A 24,602-nucleotide genomic window follows, 5' to 3' on the forward strand; every position below is an offset into this window, starting at 1 on the left:
TGACACGATCGCGGCGTGGAAAATTACGCGTTATTAGATCAATATTTCGCAATATCTTGTCCATTTGAAAAATTTTCATTTAGGAACAATAACTGAAAGAGGTGGTTTTTGGGGTTCAAAATAAACAACTAAAAAGAATAGAAAAGATATTTATTTGTTAAAGTAAAAATAAATTTTATTTATCAAAATACAAAATTAAAAAAGAAGTCAATCTTTGTTTAATGAGGCTTAGGATAAAATTCTTGTTCATTAAAATACATACCTAGCTTGATTTTCAGGATACGTCTTAAACTTGATTATAATATTACAGATGCCTGTGTAAAGTAAGTTTAAGTAAAAATAAACCTTAGAGATTTCCGTGATGAAGAGATTTCTATGTAAAATGAGTAGATCCTAAATTCTAAATAAATAACATCTAAATCCTAAATAGACAGATCCTAAATCTTGGATACATAGATCCTAAATCCTAAATAAATAGATCCTGAGTCCTAAATAGTTGGATCCCAAATGAATTCTAAATATTTCACTCTCTACGAAGTTTATAATTCCTCCTTTTTAAAAATCTATAACTACTACAATTCGTGATACTATATGTATATCTGTGGTTGAGACAAAATGACCCAACAATAAGTCACATGTTTTTATTTTCAAATTCTTGGTGTTTCATGTTTTCTTATAGATTCATGTCTTTTGGAACTCTTATTTATTTTTAAGTGGAAACATTCTTTTAATACCCTTTTTTCTTTCTACAAAATACAAATTCTGGATTTAAATATAAATTCTAGAAATATAAATTCTAAATTAAGGCTTTAATTCGAATTTTTTGAAAATATTCAAATTTATCCACGTATGGATAAACTGCAGCTGTTCATATAAATTTCTAGTTAAAAAAAACTTAAGGACAGATAATTTCATCCTCTAAATATTACAGCATCTATTTTCCTTCACAAATTCCCTACATTTCTACACATTATATTTCTCCACGCCAAAACTTCCTACGAAATAAATCAAACTCCACAACCCTCCAATCACACGAGCCCAAACCCACATCAATAAACCCATCACCACCACTCAAACCTCTTATTCACGCGTCGCGGAGTTTCCAGCCGACCTACACCAACGAGCAAAAATACCTCGTCGACGCACGTGTGTCGTCGACAGTTAATAATCTGAGGTCAGAACGCGCGAGTTTTAATTACACTGCAACCGATATCCCCCTGCAAATATGTAGGGTCGATACGATTTGCGCAGCGTTGAGTCACGAGCGGGATCTTCCTGGAAACCAGCGAGTAATTCAGTAATTTCCTTCGATCGACTAACGACCACCTTCCGTCGCAGTGTTATTCAATAACGACAACGCTAAACCAGCAGAGGCCAACAGAGCGTTTCGTAACGCGAGCCGCTGCGTCCTATACCATCCACAGCGTTTCCCTCGTTCAAATATGGCGCCAGGAGGCGCGGCGGCCAATCGCGCAGCGGAAGCCTGCGGCCACCTCGCGGCCCGCTTCCGCCATTTCCGTCAGTTGTCCACAGGCTTCTCTGGCGTGCGGACGTGCGCGAGTGTTCGGTGTGTTCTGTCGCCTACGGAGTCGCGTTTTCGCTAACGAACGCCCCACCGTACCTTCCATATTCAATGTGTATGGCGATTCAGGTGAGTGCTAAGCTCTCGAGCGAACGCTCGATTCTGGGACCGTTTCGCTGGGGTCGCGGTTTCACGTGGGAACGAGTGTCCCTGGGCGAGAGGCAGCCGATCGTTGCGCGTGTCCCTCGGCCTGGTTGCGTGCCTCCTCGCCTGCACATTCGTCGCTTTGCGCCTGTGTGCGCCGCGCACGGGTGCGTGCCCCGTGCGCGCGAGCGCGCGCCGATCCTCCCGTGCCTACACGCAGCGAAACGCGCGTGTGTGGGGGACGACGACCCTGGCGTCCCGTCGAAACCCGCCGCCGCTGCCAACCTTCCCTTCGCTGACGAACGATCCCCCCGCGGGGACTGCGCCAGGATTTTCTTTTCAGAGTTTTCGGCCGATGGTCGAGCCGAAGGAGCCTCGCGGAATGGGCTCGGAGGTTTGGAGTGTGAGGGAGGTGTGTTGGATGGGAGCTGGATGCTTCTGGGACCTGCGTTCTTGTTTGACGAACGTGGGCTTTGTGGCGTGCCACCCTGAAAGCATGGGTTCTCATCTGATCGAGGGGGAGCACAGTGTTGGAAGTGACTGCTTCGATGCTGAGTGGTTCGATACTAAATGTGGAGTCGGTGTGCAGTGATGGGTGTTTCGGACGGTGGTTTCTGGGTATGAATTTCGGAGTTGGTAGAGGTGATGGTTTGTGGGGGCAGGGTTTGCTGCTCGTTGTAGGCTCGTGAGGTATGGGCAACGAGGTTCTGTGGAAGTGGTATTTACGATTTTGAGACATGTGGAAGTAGGTTTTAAGTACGTAGTGATTCTTTTATATACGATTGCGGTTTGGAATGAGTGACGAGTTCATAGAGGATAGATTTTGTTGCTCGTTGTAGGCTCGTCATGAGGTATGAGCAACGAGGTTCTGTGGAAGGTGGCATTTACGATTTTGAGAGATGTGGAGGAATTTTATGATGAGGTTTTAAGTACGTAGTGTTCTTATATACGATTGCGGTTTGGAATGAGTGACGAGTTCATAGAGGATAGATATTGTTGCTCGTTGTAGACTCGTCATGAATTATTATAAGCAACGAGGTTCTGTGGAAGGTGGCATTTACGATTTTGAGACATGTGGAAGTAATTCATGATGAGGTTTTAAGTACGTAATGTTTCTTTTATATAAGTGACGAGTTTATAGAGGTTAGATTTTGTTACTCGTTCTAGTCTCGTCAGGAGTTATGAGTAATGAAGCTATGGAAGGTGAAATTCATTATTTTGAGGCATGTGGAAGTAATTCATGATGAGGTTTTAAGTACGTAATGTTTCTTTTATATAAGTGACGAGTTTATAGAGGTTAGATTTTGTTACTCGTTCTAGTCTCGTAAGCAGTTATGAGTAATGAAGCTGTGGAAGGTGAAATTCATTATTTTGAGACATGTGTCAGTTGTTTAGATAGACTTCTTCGTTGTTACAAGTTTAGATAGATTTTGTTATTCGTTATAATCTCGTGAGGAGTTATGAGTAATGAAGTTTGTGGAGGTGAAATTCATTTTGAGATATGTGTCAGTTGTTTATAACGAGGAAGTCTTAAACAGTGTTTTCTTGATATACTTGATAAGTGACGAGCTTATAAAGGATAGGATTTTGTTATCGTTCGTTGTAGTCTTGTAATGAAGTTTGAGCAACGAGATTGTGGAGGTGAACATTGCGATTTTAAAACATGTGACAGTAATCTGTAATGAAAAGGTTTTGAGCAGTTTTATTGTTATTCGTTATACACTCGCGACTTTAAAACACAAATTTAAGGATAGCAGGAGTATTTTTCTGAGACTAATTTGTGTGTCAACTCAGATCTGTTTTATAAAATTAAAAGTATAAAGAAATGAATGAGTATAATAATCACTCGATATAAGTTCGCTATTCTATTCAGTGTGTTTTAATATTAGAGGAAATAGGTTATATTTTTGACAGTTATCCTTATTTTCTATAAGATCAATCTCAGGCATCGGTACGTTGACTACAGGAACGATTATTTCGCTATAAGCTCATTAAAAAATCGCAAGCAAAGTCAATTAGTAAAGTAAAAGTGTAATTTTTAGCAATTAAAGAAATAGTGCTAAATTTATTATGTGAAAATATTGATTAGTATCTGCTCAACTTTTCCTTTAATCTCACTCCAGGAAAGTCGAAGATAAGTCATGAATATATTGAGAAACTTTTGAGGAAATTATATTCAGAAACTCGCACAATCTTAACTCGCTACTATCTCGTGGTTCAGTCAGTATAAGCAAAACAATTGCAGAGAATATAAAATACTTTTCTGAGACAAAATCATGTATTTATAAGTATTTTCTCTTTTATCTGAAAAAAAAAAGAAAATTCATTACAATATGAGATCGTTCTCAACTCCTGAGTTTATAATAAATATAATATAATAAATATTTAAATAATAATAATTTAAATATAATAAATATTATAATATCTTTGCAAATGTCTACTCTTTTCTTAGTCACCACAGAATTTTCGCTGCGTCCTCGGTTTTCCTGTTTGCATCGAATACATTTATTTTCATTCACACATGAATTACCTCCAAGATCTTTGCGTCTCTCGCGTCTCAACAAACTCCCTGCTGTTTACGAATCACAACTATTCAAGCAAACTTTGTTTACATACATTTCAAACCGATTCAAACAGCCTTGTAGCGTGCGCTACTCTGCTCGCTTAATGAGTACAGTTTCGTCCCTGAGCGCAGGTAAACGCATAAGAAGGATCCACGATTGTAAACAGATTCAGTTATCGAAGGTGAATTCAGTTATCGCGAGAAGTGACGAGCGTACAACGCACGAGCGACGCCACACGCCCGCTTCTGTTTTGCATCGCGATCGCTCGCGATCCACAGTGATCGATCGCGTGGTCACGCCCGTGTCTCGCGGTGAAATCGAGTTGTCTGAGGAACCTCGCGATTATTATTGTCCCTTCCGCGCGAATTAACATGGCAGAATCCCGCCAGGCCAGTTTCAGTCAGAGAGAGGGGAAAAAGCGTGCGTGTGTGGAGCTCCATTGCCACCGATCGCGAGATCGTTTCGAGACGCGCGAAGGCAGCCACTGTTCGCTCGCGATCGCTGGTGAACCGGAAGTCGTCACTACGGTGATCAAATATTTATTTCTTTTTGTGGAGAAGATTGGAGTATGTTCAATTGTGAGTTACTATTACTATTTTTGTTTATTTGTTGGGTGTTTTTTATTATAGAAGAGTCTGACGCGAGATCGATTGGCTTTATGGGTTATATAATGTTTTTTTGTTAGAAGGTCGTCGATATTATTGTGTTATTTTTTTTTTAATTTTCATATTTGAAAGATAAGAGTGACTTAGGAGTGTGTAAATTTATTAAGAAAGTATGAGTTTGAAAAATATTTTCTAGTTTCTATGAAGTTTTTTCTATTGATTTCCAAGCTCATAGCGAGTGAATCTATTCATTTATTTCACCTGTTTCATCCGATTTCAATCTGTGAATGTATAAAGTTATTAAAAAGGTGGTAAGTTCGAAAAATATTTTCTCCTTTTTCTGAATGTTTTTGTATTGATTTGCTAGATTATAGCGGGTGAATCTTTTTATTCGTTTCACATGCTTCATAGAATTTTTTACATTTACGAAGGTATAAGACCATTAGGAGGGCGTGAGTTCGAGAAGTATTTCCTATTTTCTATGAAGTTACGTGTATTGATTTCCAAGCTTATAGCCAGTGAATATTTTCATTCATTTCATACTTTTTATTCAACTTTCTACATTTCTCACTATGTGTTAAAACATGTAGAAGGTTTCATATTGTATGATGTGGGGTGTAATATCTACTCAATATAAGCTCGTTAGTGTCTCTACATTGCTCCTAAAATTAAACAATTTTCTGACATGAAATCGCTTGAATTATCCTCATACAGTATTTCTAACTCTTTCATGAAAACTACATACACTATTTCTTCCTTATAAAATCGTGTTTCTCTTTCTTAAATTATAGTCACTCATATCTCTGGTAAGCTCAAAATGGACTACCAATACAGAAGTTAAGCTCAGAAACGTCTCTTACTAAACTCATTAGTGATCTATGAAATTATAACGAAAATACTCTATGTAACCTCGAAAACATTCTTGTCTCTTTTCACTAAAGCTTATCTCTTTTCAATGAAAAACATCTTCCACTCTAAATCCTCTTTTTATCTACACCTTGTACGTTCCTATCGCCACGGCTGACCCTGCAGCGCATTGGAACCATTTATAGGTTATGTTCGCGTATGGATGGGCGAAGGGGTTATCGCTTAAAAATCTCGTCGCGTGTGACGCTTGCACGTCCCTTCGAACTTATCACCTCGACCAATCGCGACGTCATTCTGGGAAATGCCATGCTCGCGTAATATGATTCACGTTACACCGTTATCGCGTCGTGTGAAATTGCATTTGCTGCAACGCTTTCGTTCCAATTGAAAATAATTAGAGGCGAAATTGAAATGGGGAAGGGGGGCGGGACAAAACGCCATTTGCCCGCGCGAATTTCGCGGAACGCTTGCGACTCCAGTCACGTTTCTGAAAAGGTCGATTCGGCGAATGCGCGAAAACCCTGCCGCTGAAAAATGCCTCGGTCTGCTTAATCTAGCCTCGCGTTTCTCTTAATAAGTTAGAGTAATTCGTCGCGCTTTTGAGCGCACCGCTGACGTCAGATGAGGCAAGGACGCGTGCGCGCGCCTTTGAATGACACTGTGTACCGTGTACATTCATTTAGGATTGTTTGCGACTCAGCAAGTGGGTAATCCATAGCGTGTGGTCTTTTTGTGAATAATTCTTCTCGTGTTGAACCTCAAAGTGTAATTTGATATCGATCCAGATTGTGGATCTTTATGCACTTATGGGAAATTTAAATGTGTGAAAACGTATGTACAGTGTTTATACAGGGTGTTTAAAAAAGGGATTCGAGACTTTAAAGGCTTATAGTATTCACTGAGAAGAGTAAAAAGTGTCTAATTAATTTGGTCATGAAGTGAATTCTTTTAACGAAAAATTGAGTTTTATTATCTACGAGTATTCGATAGTGTGGGTGAGTTTCTCCATGATGCATTGAATGTAAATAGAGGAATTGATTTAGTTATCAATACAAGGTTATTAGACTAGCATCAAGAAAGATTAGTTCACAAATAAATTCAAATTGAGTAAAAATCTTAGTTATAGTACAGGTTTGATTTAATTTCCTTCTGTTGCAATGCAAAGCACACATTTACTAGACTCACTACTACGCTTACAACTATATTCAATAGTAAATGGGAACTAAAAATTTGTCCTATGTTTGAAGCTATGAATAATTTTTATTGATTCTAGTTGAATAATCTAGTTTTGATGACTTGGAAGGAACTTCTGAATCAATTCCTCTATTCATATGCATCGTGGAGAAACTCACTAACGTTATCGAATACTCGTAGATAATAAAACTCAATTTTTCGTTAAAAGTATTGACTTTAAGACCTATACTAATTAGACTTTTTTACTCCTCTCGGTGGATACTATAAGTCCTTAAAGTCTTCAGCACTTTTTTTTTAACACCCTGTATAATATGTACAAATGTATATACAAAATATTGAAAGTTACATACATCTTGTAATACCTAGAGGGTCAAATAAATTTTTAATTAAATTTCACTTTTCTGGCTATGTTGATAGAAACAAGAATTTGTATAAGCATCTAGAGTCTACTAATGTATTTCTTTTTTATTTTTTTACAGTAACATATTTCTTTAATTTGGGGTATAAAGTTTAAGACATATGCTTTTAGGAAGAAAAATAATCTTCAGAATTACTATTCTTACAGGAATAGTATATTAATAGAAGGGACATTAAACATCTTTTCTCTTAATTTTTTTTCTATTATATAAATACCTCTGTACTTACTTTTCTACATTCTACATCTTCATAAGATGTAATGAAATTGCAGTATAGTAGGGAAACTGCTTGCCCAGTGTCCTTAAATAGCTACTTGATTTTCTTCCAACTGTACACGGTTAAAGGTACATATTACATAAATTCTTAAACTCAATTTCCTCGAATACTGTAGTCCATGTAGGAGAATTCTATTCTACATACATGTGTGTGTGAATTTTTCATTTCTCCCATTTCTCGCTTCTGTGTGCTAGAAACGTGCTGTCGAACGAAGTTATCTAGCTATTATCAGAAAAACAGTCTAAATCTAGGAAAAAGGTGGCTCTTTTATAAAATATAGAAAACAGATATAGAAAATAAATATAAGATACGTAGAACGTCCAAGGTGATGTATGAATGTCACGTAAATGTGAAAAAGTATTTTAATATCTTGCTTCGATATATCAAACATTGAATATTGTTTCCAATGAGTATTAATAATTCCTATATTAAGAGAATTTTTAAGAAATACCATTACTTGGAATTCATCAAATTTCGAAGCTAAGAATTAATTTAAAAAAATGTGATTATTGTTTAAAGAAAGTATAATACATTAACATTAGAATAAGACATTTTTTTCATGAGTTATACAGTTCTTAGAATTGCAAAAAAATTAATTCGTGGCATCATTCTCTACAAATTCAATTTTTAATCTGAGTTCTAGATCAGACTATAGGTATGATTATTTGGTATAATAATTTAGAATTGTACTACAAATGTAATAAATTATAATGCTCATACAGAATACTAGGAATGACAGTTTATGTATTCTATATTTTGAGTTCGTCTGAGCTGTTAATGATTACGTATAAGTTAATATTAAATCCATAAACATAAGAATGTTATGATTCTGAAAGTATTAGGGTTGCTTTGGTCGATTACTGAGCCAAATGAGTCTATGCAATTTTTATTAACTCTGTTAATAATTAGGTTTCTATTAACCTAGCTAACAAATTAGACATTTATTAACCTATGTATTATATACATTTACTAAGTTACTGAAAAATATCAGTTTTCCCTTATCACTTGACTCAACTAAAACAAAACAAATTTACAAACACTCACAGAAGCTTAGCAAGCCTCTGAGAAAATACGCAGATTAACAAATAAATACATCACCTTCCATTAAAAAATGTAACAAATTTTTCTGCTTGAATAAATGCAATAACAAATTTAAAAATATCTTCGAGCCCAGTTTCACACTAAGAAAATTAAAAAATATTAAAATAGCAGTAAGGGAAAATTGTCAAAAATCCCTTGGCGATCTCCCAAGTATTTGATGTCACCTCTGAATTTCAATTGTCCAAAAAGAAACAGTTTACATGTTAGGACCCTTGTCCTCAGGATCCTCGAAGATAATTAAAGGCGGGGGTCCAGCCACGTGTGCTAAATTTAATAAGCATTACATAGGTGAAATATGACGAGCCACGTAATCCGATGTGCACACTAGATGCGCACGTGGTCTTGTAAAGCGAGACGCCAAGGAGATAACGAGAGATTTCTGTTAAAAAAATCATGCTCTGTGTCACTCGAGGAGGAGGAGGGATAATTCTCTGAACTTGAAGCAACACGAATCCGAGGATAGGAATATGTATCGAGTGTCGATTTTTTAACGCCTTTCATTATTCCGCCTTCCTCTTTGCTTCTCCAGTCGAAGGAGGCTTTTGTTACGTTTGTTACGTGGTCTAATCATAGGCTTTGCGTGATTTTAAAATATTCTTGAGGCATCCCATTACGTGACAAGAGAATTTGAGAAAAATTCCTCTCGGGGACAAGACAAGAATTTTTTTCTAAATTGTCTGGTTTGATGTAAATATTAAAACAGTTTGGAAATTCTATTTTTAGCTGAATATACTCGCCATAGATATCTGAATGACGTGGTTACAGAGGAAACATTGGTGTCATTCATGTTATATGAATGACGTGGCACGCAATCTGTTAACGTGCAAGCTCATTCTGTCGTCAGTTCAGTTTTTAGTGAAGGCTTGGTTGAGGAAAAGTATTAAAGTTTGAAACGCGTATTTTTTTTGGAGATTGAGTAATTATAATTTGGGCTTGATTTTTGGGGTGAAAGGTTGAGGGTTGAAAATTCTAATTTGGAAAGAGGTATTTTTATCCAAAATCTTATAGTCTGTTTATATTTTCTCCTATTTCTTATACTATTTCTAGTGTGCGTTTAGTTGACAAAAATATGGAAATTTATTTATCATCAAACTAGTTTCCTGTTTCACATAAATTTGTCAAGTTATTTCTTTATAAACCCATTATAAAAATGAAAAGATTTTGATCTTTTCCACTGTGGCATATAAACACTCCCTTTTAGCTACCAGGTGACATAAAACAAAAGCAGAAAATCGATAAAAATGAACTAACCAATTTTTTCACTTGTGGTTTTCATATGAATGTGAAACATGCCACCGACTTGTGAAACTATTTTTCGATCCTCGAGCCAGATGATATTCCATCCAATGTAAATTAACCACGCAATAACTGTATGTACTCTCGATTTTGCAACTCTCTAACAAGCCACAAGACAGATTGTAATAATACTATTAACGATATTATCGATTGCTGTCGAAGGCAATATGCATTGCCACACGGTCGATTGGACTGAGAAAAAATCTTCAGAAGATCTGAATAACTGGGAGTAAGAATAGATAACAATTCTCAATATAGGACGCTTGACCATATTTCTGTGCCTTCGGATAAAAGTCATTTATAAAAATAGAATTTTTATACATAAACTGAGGAATTATTTTTTTATTCAGTATTACCTATTAACATGTAAGATTAGAAAAGAGTATCAAACCTTTAATAAAAATTTCCCATTTTTAAAAATGGTTTCAATCCAATGGCACCAAAACAGGTACATTCGAGCACATTCAGGATCATTATCTAAAAATAAGCAATAAAATGACTCAAATAAAACTAGATACTTACGAAAATGCATTTTCCATTCCAATTTTGAGGGTAGTTTTCACCCCCTGAACATGAATATCAACAGTTAACTAAAATACGTGTCTAATATTTTTCAAGGTTCTGCTTCTATGTCAGCCTTCATCAAAATCGAAAGATGACGCTAAAGTTCCTCGCTGGACCGACAAAATTGTCGATAGGTGCGCGCCCAGGCTAAATGGTAACTCCTAAAAGGGTAGCTCGAAGCTTGTCGATCACCGTTCGCTTTTTCGGTCGCTGTTTTTTCGCAATCGTGACTTCCGCTGGGAAACGACGAGGCCACAAAATAAACGGAGCCGTGACGGGTACGCGAGACGATCGATCGGCATTCAATCGATTGTTTCACGAGTGTTTTCTAAACGTTCCCTTTATTCTTCATCTCCGGCCATTGTTCTTTGTTGCTGATACACGGTCGATCGTTACCACCGCGACTGAAACGCTCGTTCGTCGTCGAAACCTGTGTTTACACGTGATCCCTCGTCTGTCTCCTCGATTCTGCTCCAAAAACGCGTTGACCAGGGCCAGTGGGCTTTTAGGGGGAGTGATCGATGGCGACACTGCTATCAGGGTTATTTTTAGCCGGGGAGATAGAGTTTCTGAGGTCCCCCATGAAAGTTTGGACGAAATGGCCTCGGTCAGTTTTAGGATTGTTCAGTAGTGCCTTGCCTCCTGGCCAGAATTTTGCCTTGCAAATCGCCTCGACGCTTCTTGGAAGTGCCTTCTCGACTGGAGCAAGTGGAGCTTCGGCGGTACCTACCTAATGGAAACAAACGTAACCTAAACTGGTACTGTTGGGAGTTCAGAAGTTGTCAGTGAGACAAAAAGAGTGCTCGGTTCGCTGCAAGTAGTAGGAATAGCTGTGACCAATTTGGAAATAAGGGAAACGCGTATGCGCCATCTGTATGCATTTTCCTGCGGAGCCAATCAGTTCCACTGATAGATCCTGAGCTCCCAGTAGTACGTACCACTGTCTTGTTCTATTTCTCTATTTATTTCACGTGAGGCAAAATTTATGGGATAGACACACCCTTGCAAGTTGGCCAAATTCGGTTCCCAGCTGTGGTCGGGATACAAAGCACTGCTGTATTTACTTTTCTTCATCCATACAGTGAGTTTCTGCACTTGAGAAGGCAATTCAACACTAAATAATATAATAACAAGTAACATGGAATTACAGTAAACATGGGCGAACAACTTAACACTAATTTTAATATTACATTGAATCTCTACATCTCCAAATATCCAATAAATTAAATTAAAATTAAATTTCATCTTGCAGCAATACACTTCACTGAAAGTAGAATAAAGCAGCAACAAAAAACCATAAATGAACTTTTATGGAAGTTATTGAAAAGCTAAGATTTTGATTCCAAAGTTTGTGCTGAGAAAAAAATTTTTGTATACAACTGCAGTCGTTCAAATTTTTACAATCTATCAGAAAGAAAACCATCTTCACCTTTCCAATCGTTTGCTAGAATAGAGAAACACCTTCCAGAAAATACAACTCAACTTTGTTAGCAAAATAAAGCTAAACCATTCACCTTACAAAATGACCCTAGAAATGTGATCGTATTTCTTTTCTCAAACTTACAGTAAATAAAAAATTAACAATGGTTCAGCCTTGTGGTCTTAAACTCGTGATCGCCACTTCAGCAAAGTATTAAAACAGAAAGAATTCTGGAAAGTTTCAAACTCAAAGTTCTACATGCTCCAAGTCTCCAACAAACCTGTAGGTACTTAATACACTTAAACTGTAACAACTGTATTGTAAGTTTCATTAATTCCGTCTTACTCAACTTCAACGCAAATCCTCTTCTTTTTTTCTTCCTAAATCCGCAACTTCCTCCACAAATTCTTCTCGACTTGCAATTACCCACATTGGTTCACACGCAAATCCCCTGGTTTAGCATGTCGTTTTCCATACTGGATAACAACATCCGATAACAACGCCTACAAGTCGCTCAATCGGATATCTGGTCTGCCGTTTCCTGTTATGTGAATTGCATTACATTACATAACGGTGAATGGTCGGAACAGGAAACGGGGAGTGGTTAACGCACAAAAGGAGCCATTGTCGGAGCCGAGCTTGTTCTCTGATCCTTATTATTAATTGGAAATATTTAGCGAACAAGTAATGTCATTTTTAGACGTGCTTTTGAAATTCAAAATGAAAAATTTTAGTAACGTCGTTATTAACAGAGTTGAATTGATAATGGTAGAAATAATGGCACGCCTTTATGATAACAATTTCTGATATAAAATAGAGTACTTATCAGAGTTATCGATGAAATCAGTGAAATTTAACTAGGTATAGATATACCTTTTTTCCTCTTTGGGTTCTGTTTTTCCTCTACTTGGGTTCAGTAGAAATATTGTTATTAAATGTGATTTTGATTTGTGAGATCCTCTTTTAGTGTGTTAATAAATTACTGCAGTAATTACATAACTAAGAAATCATGAATTTGAAGAAGATTATTATAATATCAGTGTTCAATAGGTACGAAACCTTTTTTTCTGTAGTAACAACTAAAAAAGGAAATGTTATACAATTAGCAGCACATCAAAGAGGAAATTTTATATTTATATTATTTTTTCTATATTTACAACGTGTCAATCTGGTGTAAAAGTAATTAGGAAAATTTGTGAAATTTTAATCGTCCATTTTGTGTGTCCTCTGTAAAAAATTTATGAATCTAAAAAAGCGTGTACCTATTTACAATTCAGTTCGATCTTCAAATGAGCTTTTTCACGTTTAATTAAACACATTAATGGTTGTTTCAAAGGGGCAAGAATATTCGTGACAATAATGTATTGTACTGCAATGAAATGATGGAAACGAAAATTTAATTGAATTTTGAAAATTGCCCGTGGAAATGTACTGTTTATTCAATACAATGACTGTATTTCAAATGAGATAATTGGGAGCAGTATAAAAGGCCATTCATAATTACTCTTCGTTATTACAGTGGACATTTTCTTTTTACTAATTTTAACTTGTTTGTCGTTTCCCTTGTAACGCTTTTTAAATATACTGAATCTATAATTGGGTCGCCTAACAAATGATAATAAAGTCGAAAATAATATTTCTATCTAAATCTAAATCTTTCTTTATCCTAACAATAAATTGCTAAACTTGAAATTAATGTAATGTGTTGTATGTAAGTGCAAGTGAATTTACATTTTAAGTTTAAACTTTAAATACAATCAATAAGATTAGACAAGCTAGGAAATATGTATAGCGATTTTTTATATTGAAAACTGATTTCAGTTTAGAAAATTAGTATTTAAAAAAACAGTTGTGAACGATTTACTGTTGCATCACCAAACCTTTGAAGCTTTACTCTAATTTACAACTTGTCGAGTAATTTTCAATAATCTATATTTTTTAAAAATGGAATAGAAGGAATTCATCGTAAATTTTAATATGCAAAACAGGATAGAGAGCACATAACATACAAATATGTACATAAAACACCTTTCACAATATTCAAAGAGCGTAACAATAAGTCTTTGATTACCCATTATTTCTTCAATTGTGTTCATAAAAATAGAAATTTACATAAGAATAACGAGAAAGTGTGTTATTCGATTATGAAACACTTTCGTTCTAAATAGTGCCTCCATAAGTCCAATATTTGCATAAGTAGAATAACCTGAGAAAGGTATGAAAATGAATAGTTGACACATGTTAAATAACAAAATAATTAGTTTTTCAAGTCCTTGATTATATCCACCTTCGTCAGATCAAAATAACAGAGTGTAGTTGCACAATGGGTGCACGCACGCGGTCGTCTATGTGCGTCAGTAACACGATGAGTCGGCGACTAAACTATCACCTTTTATCTGTCCTCTTTGTCTCAGCTTTCGGGAGACAAGCGACCACCCTCGGTATCGCCTTTTTACTCGCCGAGATTATTCTCCAAGACGCTTCTTTTTACAGTTACCACGTGTGAGATTTAAGTTACTATCTCGGCTAGACAGGTCCACGAGTGCACGCACGGTGACTCGGTTTAACTTCTTGGATTGCAGGCCTGCAAGAAAAGAGGCTCTCCTCGTTTCTTCTGACACAGTATTTTTTCCTAATTGTTTTCTCCTCGTTCTTTCTTTCAACAGTATTCTTAATTTTAAGGTAATTGTGAAATAGTTGTAGTTATAGAATATCTAGGTATTCTCTAGGAGTCTATACTGCGTTCACTGAGAGAACGCAGTTGTTTCACGCAGATGGCTTCCATTGCCCTGACTGACTTTTCCACTGAGATTGGTGAAGGATTCAAGAGTCTGAAAGGACACGCCTTGCTTCTTTCTACTCTGTATACCTAGTGTCCAAATGAAACAAATGTTTCTATCTATTAAGAAACAATATTTATTGAGATATCAATGTATAAGAATCCACAGCTTATTTGATTATAAAGAAACAGCAACGGTAGAACTGTTTCCTGGATTTCCTACAAAATGTTCGATGCGACCAGGTAGTTTATGACACGGGAAATCTAGGGTCGTTTATGGTATTGCAACGCAGTAAGAATACTGACTAGTACCAGTACGTTTTCGGTCGACAGAGACGATATTCAAGAAGATTTTTATTTGCTAACAGAGCCGCATTAATACTTTCGGAGAAAACTAAAATCTAAAAGAATATCGTTTGCTTGCTCAAAATTTCTTTCACACCGTTTATGCGCTAACACTTGAAGAAGTGACTTTCTTTAGAAATGGTAGGACCTCCAAGGGCCCAACAAGGGGTTCATGGGTAGGGATGTGCTCGGGAGTGACAGAGCCAATAACTAATGAGCGTAGGCGTGAACTGCGCAAAGGGTACGAAAACTCGTCAACCGGCAACTGCGTTCTCCCAGTGAACGCAGTATAGAGAGATATGAAATAATTGTTAATACCTAGACAAATGTGAAGTAATTACTGGTAGCACCTAGAAAAATGTGGAACAATTCCTGTTAATATCTAGAAAAGTGTGAAACAATTGTTATTGGTACTTAATGCCTATATTTGTGACTCCATGATATCACAGTATTTTCTCGATACACGAAGAAAAAGTTGAACTGAAGTTATTGAAATCTTTTAGAATATCTAGGTATTCTCTAAACATTTCTCTAGAGTCTAGAGAGATATGAAATAATTGTTAATACCTAACAAAAGTGAAGTAATTACTGTTAGCATCTAGAAAAATGTGGAATAATTCCTGTTAATATCTAGAAAAGTGTGAAACAATTGTTATAGGCATTGATACTTAATGCCTATATTTTAGACTCCATGATATCACAGTATTATCTCTATACAAGAAGAAAAAGTCAAGCTGAAGTTATTGAAGTCTGTTAGAATTAACAAAAGTACTCTAATAGACCTGAGTTCGAGAGAATCAGTAACAGTCGACTTTGTAGATCCAACAAAGCTGGTCTTACCTTCAAGTTACCTTTGTTAATATTACAAAGGTCTATAACAGATCCTGTAAGTCTACACTGCTTAAATTTCCTCCGATTTTTGCAAGATCTGTACGTGACAGCACACTCCCACGATTAATTTGATAATTCAAGTTAGCGTACGAAATTTTGCACGACAGTGTTTCACAAGTTTATCCAAATGAACGAAATGCAAATGGCCATTTGCACAGCTCTTATGGAGTATAATCCCTCTCTGTTTCTGACTCGCTTGGCCATTTTTCGCGCCCTTGGATACTAAATTTGGTAGCAGAGTCCCAGTCAATTAGCTATAAAGGCGCTTCTAATTAGTGTGGCCCAAACTTCATTGTTTGTTGACTGAATGCATTTCTGACCCACACAAGGGAACTGTGGGAAAACCCTTACCTAACGGTACCGTGGTGCAGGTTTATGGCAGGGTCATCGCTATTCAGCGCGATGAGGTCCCCTAAAAGACTCTAATGGCGCGTCTACATTATTTGCCTGCCCACGAGCAGACCTGCAGGCAAGCCTGCCTGGGCCAGCTACTTCCTCGCGCAAAATGGCGAGGAAGAAAAGGAAGGAAATGCAATAGCGTGGCTCATCGACAGACTGTCCCAGCATTTACACTTCTTAATACAGTAGATCGTCGTCATATTCGATTTTCTAATCGATTCCACTTTACTAGAGCCATCAAATAAGCATTATGATTGGACCCATCCAGCATTATGCTTCCCATCAATTGTAGAGCAGTACTTCTAATTCAACTCAGAATTCTGATTGGGTGCTACTGACGCTGGAGATTACATATTGTCAGTTGCTATTTTTGTATGCTCCATTTTAGAAATTATATCTGCACTGTCGTATCTCGTGTTTCATAGTGACGGAGACGTGCAGGGATAACCACACTTACGTCACTGATATGTATCACTATAACGTTACACATCACGTATTGTCTACTTTACGTTTCTTAAAGTATCCTGGTTATAGAGTGCTCGAAAGTTCACTCGTGGAAAGAAATATTTTTTCGTTAACACTGTGCCACGTGAAAGAACGACAGTATTATTATAAATTATAAGAAATAAAATTCTTGAGATGTAAAATGTAGGCTGGCTAAAAATCACCCAAATATTTATTATTTAAAATTCTAAATAATGGTGAATCTATGTGTTGGAAAATATTTAGCGTAATTAAATAAAAATTGAATATTTTCTGCAGTTTTCTCGCGAGGACAAATATTAGATACACTGGAATAAAAGAATTTTATTTTTCAACCTTTGAATTAAGAACAAGTAGACATATTGATAAGTAGTATAATTTAGTATGTAGATCTAATAAAATAGTTAAGTTACGAATTAAGTATATAGTACTAAATAGTATTGTATAGATTGACATAGTACAAAGCTTATATAACTATATTACGAAATAATATTTCTAATTACCCCAGCAAAAAGAGGGGCAATTTGATCAATCTCCTTTCAACTCCTTAAAATAATTGCAGTCCTAGTTTCGCATTTATCTCGATCCAACGATGTAGTAGCAAACATGACATGGAATTTCCATCAAATTGCTTTCAATTGCCGAGACATGAGTTGTCCTTGACGTTCATTGCTCGGCGCCATAGTATCAACAGCGTTATGTGATCTTTAGGCGCAGTGGATTTCTCGATTTCTTCTTTTTACCCTCGATCGAATCTTAACAGGGGGAAAACAGTTGCGTTTTTATTTCGCACGTCTCAAGAGAATGCTCATCTGTTCTAAGGACAAGCGATACTTAAATGGTTAAGAGATCTAGAACGTTGGAAAATTGAGTTGCCTTTTGCAGCTTTTGCTCCTTCTATTAAAATCCGCTCTTGGAGCAATTAGCTCCTCAAAGTAAACTGAAATTGGTTTACACTGGATCCTGCCTTCGGGAGGTGACTTCATCGCGCCAAGTTGTAATACATTACTGGACCTATCTTGACGTCAATGTCTGAGCTGTGTTAAGAAAAAGATAGCTCCGAAATGTGGATGATCTCAGCTACTGTGAACTTAATTTTAATTTTAATAGTGAATTCTTTTCCATTTTGAAATTTAGATGATAGTAAAGTAGGTTAGTAATATTCAGCTAGACATGTTATATAACAAAATTATGTAACTCTCTAGAAAATAGAAAAGAGAAATGTTATATATATCTCTCTTTTCTGTTTTCTGAGAAGTTGTATGACTTAGTTACATCAAATTTACTGTAGAACCAACTCAATATTACTGTAGACCCAGTTTTAGGGGTATATATTATTGTAGTATTTTTTCTTGCTCTGTAGCAGAATTTAAAATTCAATTTAGAAAAGTCAATTTAGTGATCTTTGAAGACAAATGAACATTGTATCAAGATGACCAAATACCTTTCAATTCCCCCCAAGCTTCAGCTAAACAAATCCTCGAAAACCTGATCCATCTTCGAGCTATCGTATCAGAACCAAAACAGCTCGAGGCTCAACAATCACTAGACAACAATACAAATCTCTGAGTCGCGCAGGTTCACTGCACCTAGCTCGTCGAGTCGCAACCCGAGCGCGTTTGTAAAGCGAGCCGCGTCAGCCTACGGTCAGGAGGCCACCTACGTCGCCAGGGGATCAATTTATGGCAACATTGTGTCCCGCACTCGAAACGCGCGGAAACACGAGATAAGATTCTACGTTCCTCCTTTTCCTCTCGACCCCTCTCGCCTGCCATCGCGTTTGAGCCAGAGAGACGCGTGCAGATTAAGGTTTCGGGCCAGCGAAGCGGTCGAGGACGATTCCTTTTGAGCCGCGGATCGCTGAGACAGAATACTTACACCTGCTTCCCGAAGGGGGAAACAAAGGAACCTCTCGAAAATAGACCGACAGCCACGGCCACTCTCGCTTTCACGCTGCCTCACTAGTCTCTCTCCCCTTCGCTTCTTCTTTTGAATTTACGCCGCTCTTGCGCGCGTCGGGGCCAGAGCCTGTTGCTCCTCGAAGCTCTTTGCTTGGCTGGGATTCTCTCTGTGCAAACTCTGAAATGGAGCTTGTCCTTCGATTTGGGGGCGTGGGAGGGATTGAAAGAGGACTTGGTTGCTACTGCTGGGTAGAGGATTGTGCACTGGAAGAAAAATGGTAGTAGATGAATGTGCAGACAGTGAAGCCAAGATGACTACGGGGTATATATTATACAGCTTTGGTATGGTTACAGAAGATAAAATCGTCTGATTTCACGCGCACTTTCGGATGCAGCATTTGATTGAGATAAAATAATCATGAGAACCAACTGAATCGACGTATCCTTTATGTACAGAAAATTACTATTAAGTCAAAATGTGTTCCAGGTGCAACCTTACGAACTCTGCACAGTACATAGTATGTACACTATGTAACAATCATCTTGGTACTTCTCTACTACCATTTCTTTTTTTTCAGTGTGGGAAAAGAGGGTGAGAGGATGAGAGATGATTCTTTTTAGGATTTCTAGGCGTACAATAATATCTCCATCAACTGAATCTAGATTATTCACACTTTCTATTATTGTGGGTTACAAAGATTTAGTTTGGTAAAAATAAGAGTACAGTAGAATATTCTCTGAGACTTGGAAATTGATGTTCTGACGACTGTCTGAACTTGTCTCACTTGTAGAATAAATAGTTTGATCATCTTCGTTGATTCTTTTAGGATTTTTAGGCGTACCAGATACCTACACTTATGGAGTGAAACATGATGAGGATTCTAGGAGTATCTGACAGTATCTCAATCCTAAACCCCAAAAACAATAGATATCTCCACCCAAGAAGGTCGCTAAGTGTTTCCAAGCCTAAAGTCCAAAGGTCAAATCGCAATAATCGCAAGCAACACGTACTACCCAAGTGTCCAGTCGAATCGATAAGCTGTGAATCATTCGAGCGATGGACCACCCTCAGCTCCTCGAAACAGACACAATCCACGTGGATAGTGTTTCACTCGCAAACAGTTTCGTTCTGGACATCTGTGACGACGACAGCGTTATGCAAACGTCGCGATAAAGCCGACAGACGTGGTACGACGCAGGGGGTACGACCTTAACGGCTGTGACGCGTCTGAGACGAAAATTAAGGTCGATGACCACCCCCTTCGGCGACCTCCGATGACTTCTTCGATCCAGACGATGTCGGCGAAAAGTGGGGTGCGTGCTCCCTGGAACGTTCTCGTTTCTGCTTTTTTATCGCCCCCTCGACTCGATCTTCGTTTTTCTTTCTCTGCTTTGTGGCGTTCTGCCCAGGCAATGGGGATTGATTTATTTAAGAAGGGATGACCGTTTGAACTGCCGTGGAATAGGTGAACTTTCTTCGTTTTATTACAGTTGAATGGCTTGATGTATTTTCTTTTTATTTCGTTTTGGCTGAGGTAGGTGACCTTAATTTCGTCAGTGCTCTCAGATTCGGAACCCGTGAGAAATTCATTAATTGAAGTGTAAAGTGATTGTTCTTTGGAGATTGAAGAAAATTAGAGAAATACAAACTTAAAATTTGTTTTCTTAGATAAATGAAAAGTTTAAATGAGTTTTTTTATTACTGTCTCAAGTGGCAAGCACTTTCAGCCTTAGGAATAGAACATTTTTTAAATTTATTAAGAAATGGTAAAGGATTTGAATAGGTTCTCTTAGTGTTGTTTTACATGTACAAAAACTATTTTAATCCCTCAGACAAGATCTTTTTTAGGTTTCTTTCAGTTTAATTTACAAAATAAATAAGTTAGAATAGGTTATTTTCAACATTGTCTCAAGTTTACGAAAAGATTTAAGTAGATAACTAAAATTTAAAAAAATTTAATTTAAAAAATTGAAGAATACAATTTCTAATAATTCCTAAAAATCTTATTAAAATTGATTTATAATAGTTCTTAATTTCCTAAGCAGTGTCTGTAATTTTAGACACTGCTTCCTTTATTTTTAGTTAAGTAATAAATAATTGTTCCCTCGTTTAAAAAATCTGAACTACCAGACCACAGTGGCTTACTCCCTCCAATTTGAATAATTAATCTGTCGACAATTAAATCAACAGCCACATGTTGAAGTTGTACATACACAATGGAAACGTTGAGCACAATATGGATGCGTTGAAATTATCCTGGAAAACTACAGAATTTGCACGAGCATCTGTTGCATATTACGACCACATGTGTCATCACACATTGACGTCGCGCGAAAATTACCACTTCCTCGATAATTATCACCTTCGTTACACAGCCGTTCGTGTATTATCGAGGTCCTCTCTTTTCCTCTCCTGTCGCGCAGTATCAATAATGATTTGCATATGTATGACCTTTTTGGATGTTTCTAGACGTTTTTCTTCGCTAGAAATGTCGATAAGTACTTGGAGTTGATAATTTAATCCATTAGTACGTTATAACATATTTTTCGTTTCTTGCTTTAACGATCATTTATGACTTGAAATAAAATGTTAGTTATTTCAACTTTTTACTTTTTAAAGGCAACTTGTTCCATTTTTTCTTGCTCAAATATAAAGCATTTTAAATGACATAATTATATAATAATAATAAAATAATGATCAATTAACAGTCAAATAAGTATTACAATTTTTTGAATAATACGCTTAAATTGAATGAACTAATAGGTAACAATATATTAATTAGTTAGAATATTGTTAATTACATGTTAGCGATTAACTGTCATTCGAGATATGCATATGTATGAGGATGAAAATTTCATTCACATAATTGTCGATAATATTAATTTATGCTACAATGAATTTATTAAATTAACGATTATGTATATCTATAATAGGGGTTTAGTAGAATAAACGAAGCACTGTGCAATTAATTAAATGCATAATTTAGAACGAAATTTATTTAAAATTACAAATGCAATTTCATCACTCCTGATTTTTGTTCATTGCTTAAAATCTCTAACACCTGTTAACAAATTCCCCTTCTACACATATTTAAATCGAGTCGATGTGTTTCAGTAACCATCACTGCCTACTGTATTCCCAATATTACTCAATCTCCGCGTCTTGTACTTCTATACTAACACAAGTTCCCGAACCAGCGTCCTTCAAAAGTACACACATCAAGATCGTAGGGGGATAAGTTCACTGCTTCCCTCGTTAGTGATCTGTTAATTAACGCCGGTGCTCGCTTCCTGAGCGAGCAATCGATAAAGCTTGCGGACTTCAGACGAGAAGGCATTTCGAGAGGCACCGCGCCTAGCGTGAAATTCGCGTGGCGATTTCGAAACCTGTTGAACGAGTTTCTTATTTTTAACTGGCTCCACTTGCCTCGTTTAACAGCGTTCAGAGACATACTAGCCTCATCCTCTTCTGCCCCTGCCTTTTCATCGTGCCCCTGGTCGATATAGGCGTCTGGACGCGTGGTTTATGAATCGGAGACCATCAGCCTGCGACGAGTTTCTTTCAATGTCGAGATCACGGTTCTTTGTGCCGTCTGTGTGGCGTTTCGACACTGTGATCGCGTTGAGAGTTCCCTTGGGACGTGTGCTGTGATTCTTATTAATTGTTTAAGTCGAATTTCTCTTGGGTGACCTCTATTGTTCATTTTTATTTCTATCAAGACGTGATAGAAGTCTTGAGGATTCTAGGAATCTTGATCGAAAAATGTTTGGAAGATGTCTCGTTGAATTGATATTTTGTCAGAGGGATATTTCGTTAAATAGGCATGTAAAGGTGTGCCCCAGATTTGACTCAAACCTAACCCAGGGCTAGGCCTAAACCTAGACCTAGATGTGATCCAGAGCCAGGCCTAGACCTAGGTCTGGATGAGGCCAAGACCTACATTTAATCCAGACCTAGACTTAGACCTAGATTTAACTCTGACCTAGACTTCACTCAGACCTAGACTTCACCCAGGCCTAGACTTAATCCAGACCTAAACCCAGACCTAACTCAGACCTAGACTTCACTCAGACCTAGACTTCACTCAGACCTAGACTTCATTCAGGCCTAGACTTCACTCAGACCTGAACTTCCCTTAGACCTAGACTTGATCCAACCCTAGACTTAACCCAGACCTAGACTTAATCCAGACCTAGACTTAGACCTAGATTTAACTCTGACCTAGACTTCACCCAGGCCTAGACTTAATCCAGACCTAAACCCAGACCTAACTCAGACCTAGACTTCACTCAGACCTAGACTTCACTCAGACCTAGACTTCACTCAGACCTAGACTTCATTCAGGCCTAGACTTCACTCAGACCTGAACTTCCCTTACACCTAGACTTGATCCAACCCTAGACTTAACCCAGACCTAGACTTAAATCTAAACCTAAACTTAAGCCTAAACGAGAAAATATAAATTCGATAAAATGTGTTTTTGACAAAATGTCCATTTAATAAAATGACGAAATATCTATTATTCATTTTAAATGAAGTCTCCTTCGGCAAAGTATCCGACTATCCAGTTTGATGGGACTTTTTAGGTTAAGAGTTAAAAAACGAGGCAGTAAAAGAGAGAGAGTAGAAAAGAATATTTTAATTGATACTAATAAATATATTAATTTAAGGCTTTGTGACTTCATTAATAAATATTTGAAGAATGTACAAAAATGTTTCCAAGCAAAAACAAGAAGGAATTACTATTAGAATAAACGCGGGAAGTTTGAATATAAGAAATGATTAAATTAAAAAGAAGCATAGAATTTCTAGTTAAAATTTCTAATTTCGAAATTTAAATAAAAATTACAAATATCTTGTAAATTATTTTCATAGATATCGTAATTTTAAATATATTAGCATCAACTTGACAGCTAACTTAGCTATCTTTCTGGAAACAAATTGACAAATCATTTTCTTATTTTTTACACAGTATCGTTTCCTCGAAATATATCTTTAACCGTTTAATCTTTTGATTTCAGGTAAGCAACTACCTCCGATTATGGGTATTTAACTTGAAGAGGGACCGCAAATACTGACTGTAGTGTGCTGTGTAGATTTCCAATCAGATCAGGTAATCTCGAATTCGCGAATATTCTGCTTATCTTTTTCTGATTCAGAGAAAAGTGAAGGTTCTTTCAAAAAATAATTTAAAGATTATTTTTAATCACAGTAATGGAAAGGAAAATAGTGACGATACTTTCCTGTTTTAAACAAAATCTAATATAAAAACTCAAATAACAAAGTCAAAAGTCTCTGCATTCACCTACTAATTAACAGAACAGAAATATTTCCACAAGGTTATAATTCTTTGTTAAAATTAGAATATTTTTTCATACTCCAAATGTTTCAAAACTAATCAAAATTTTCATGAAATACTACATAAACTAAAACCAAGCAACAATTTTACGCCCTATTTAAATTATTCATTCGAAAAGCTACAAAAACTACCCCCCACAGTCCAAAAATCCAAATTTCTGTCTTACCCATTGAACACAGAATCCAATAAAAAATTCAAAACTATCCAAATAATCTCGAAACAAAAGTCCATTCATTCTAGCAAGCTGGGACTAGTTGTATTAACAATTCCATTATTAAATTTCGTGGAACGGTTCGTTAGGTGGGTTGAGGGCAGTCTGGTTCAGTCTGGTTCAGTCTGATTGTATCGGGGCTGGTTTTATATGAGCTACACGACGGACGTTCCACCCCTGGCCCGATGAAAAAGATATTCAACTCCAGACGGGTGGATGACCGATGTCACTGACCTTGCATAACGATCGCCAATAGAGCTCCC

The 24,602-nt window shown here is 36.8% G+C and overlaps 1 protein-coding gene across 1 annotated transcript in view; it reads left to right on the forward strand.

Moving 5' to 3' along the window:
- Window positions 1-1,532: 1,532 nt before the first annotated feature.
- Window positions 1,533-24,602, forward strand: part of LOC143187358 (PRL-1 phosphatase-like) — a 96,642-nt gene continuing 73,572 nt past the window's right edge. The window contains exon 1 of the mRNA XM_076391521.1: window positions 1,533-1,651. The gene's annotated coding sequence lies outside the window, so the exon portion shown is untranslated. The remainder of the gene's footprint in view (window positions 1,652-24,602) is intronic.

The sequence above is a fragment of the Calliopsis andreniformis genome, unplaced genomic scaffold, assembly GCF_051401765.1.
Source record: "Calliopsis andreniformis isolate RMS-2024a unplaced genomic scaffold, iyCalAndr_principal scaffold0022, whole genome shotgun sequence".
In the NCBI taxonomy this organism is placed as follows: Eukaryota; Metazoa; Arthropoda; class Insecta; order Hymenoptera; family Andrenidae; genus Calliopsis; species Calliopsis andreniformis.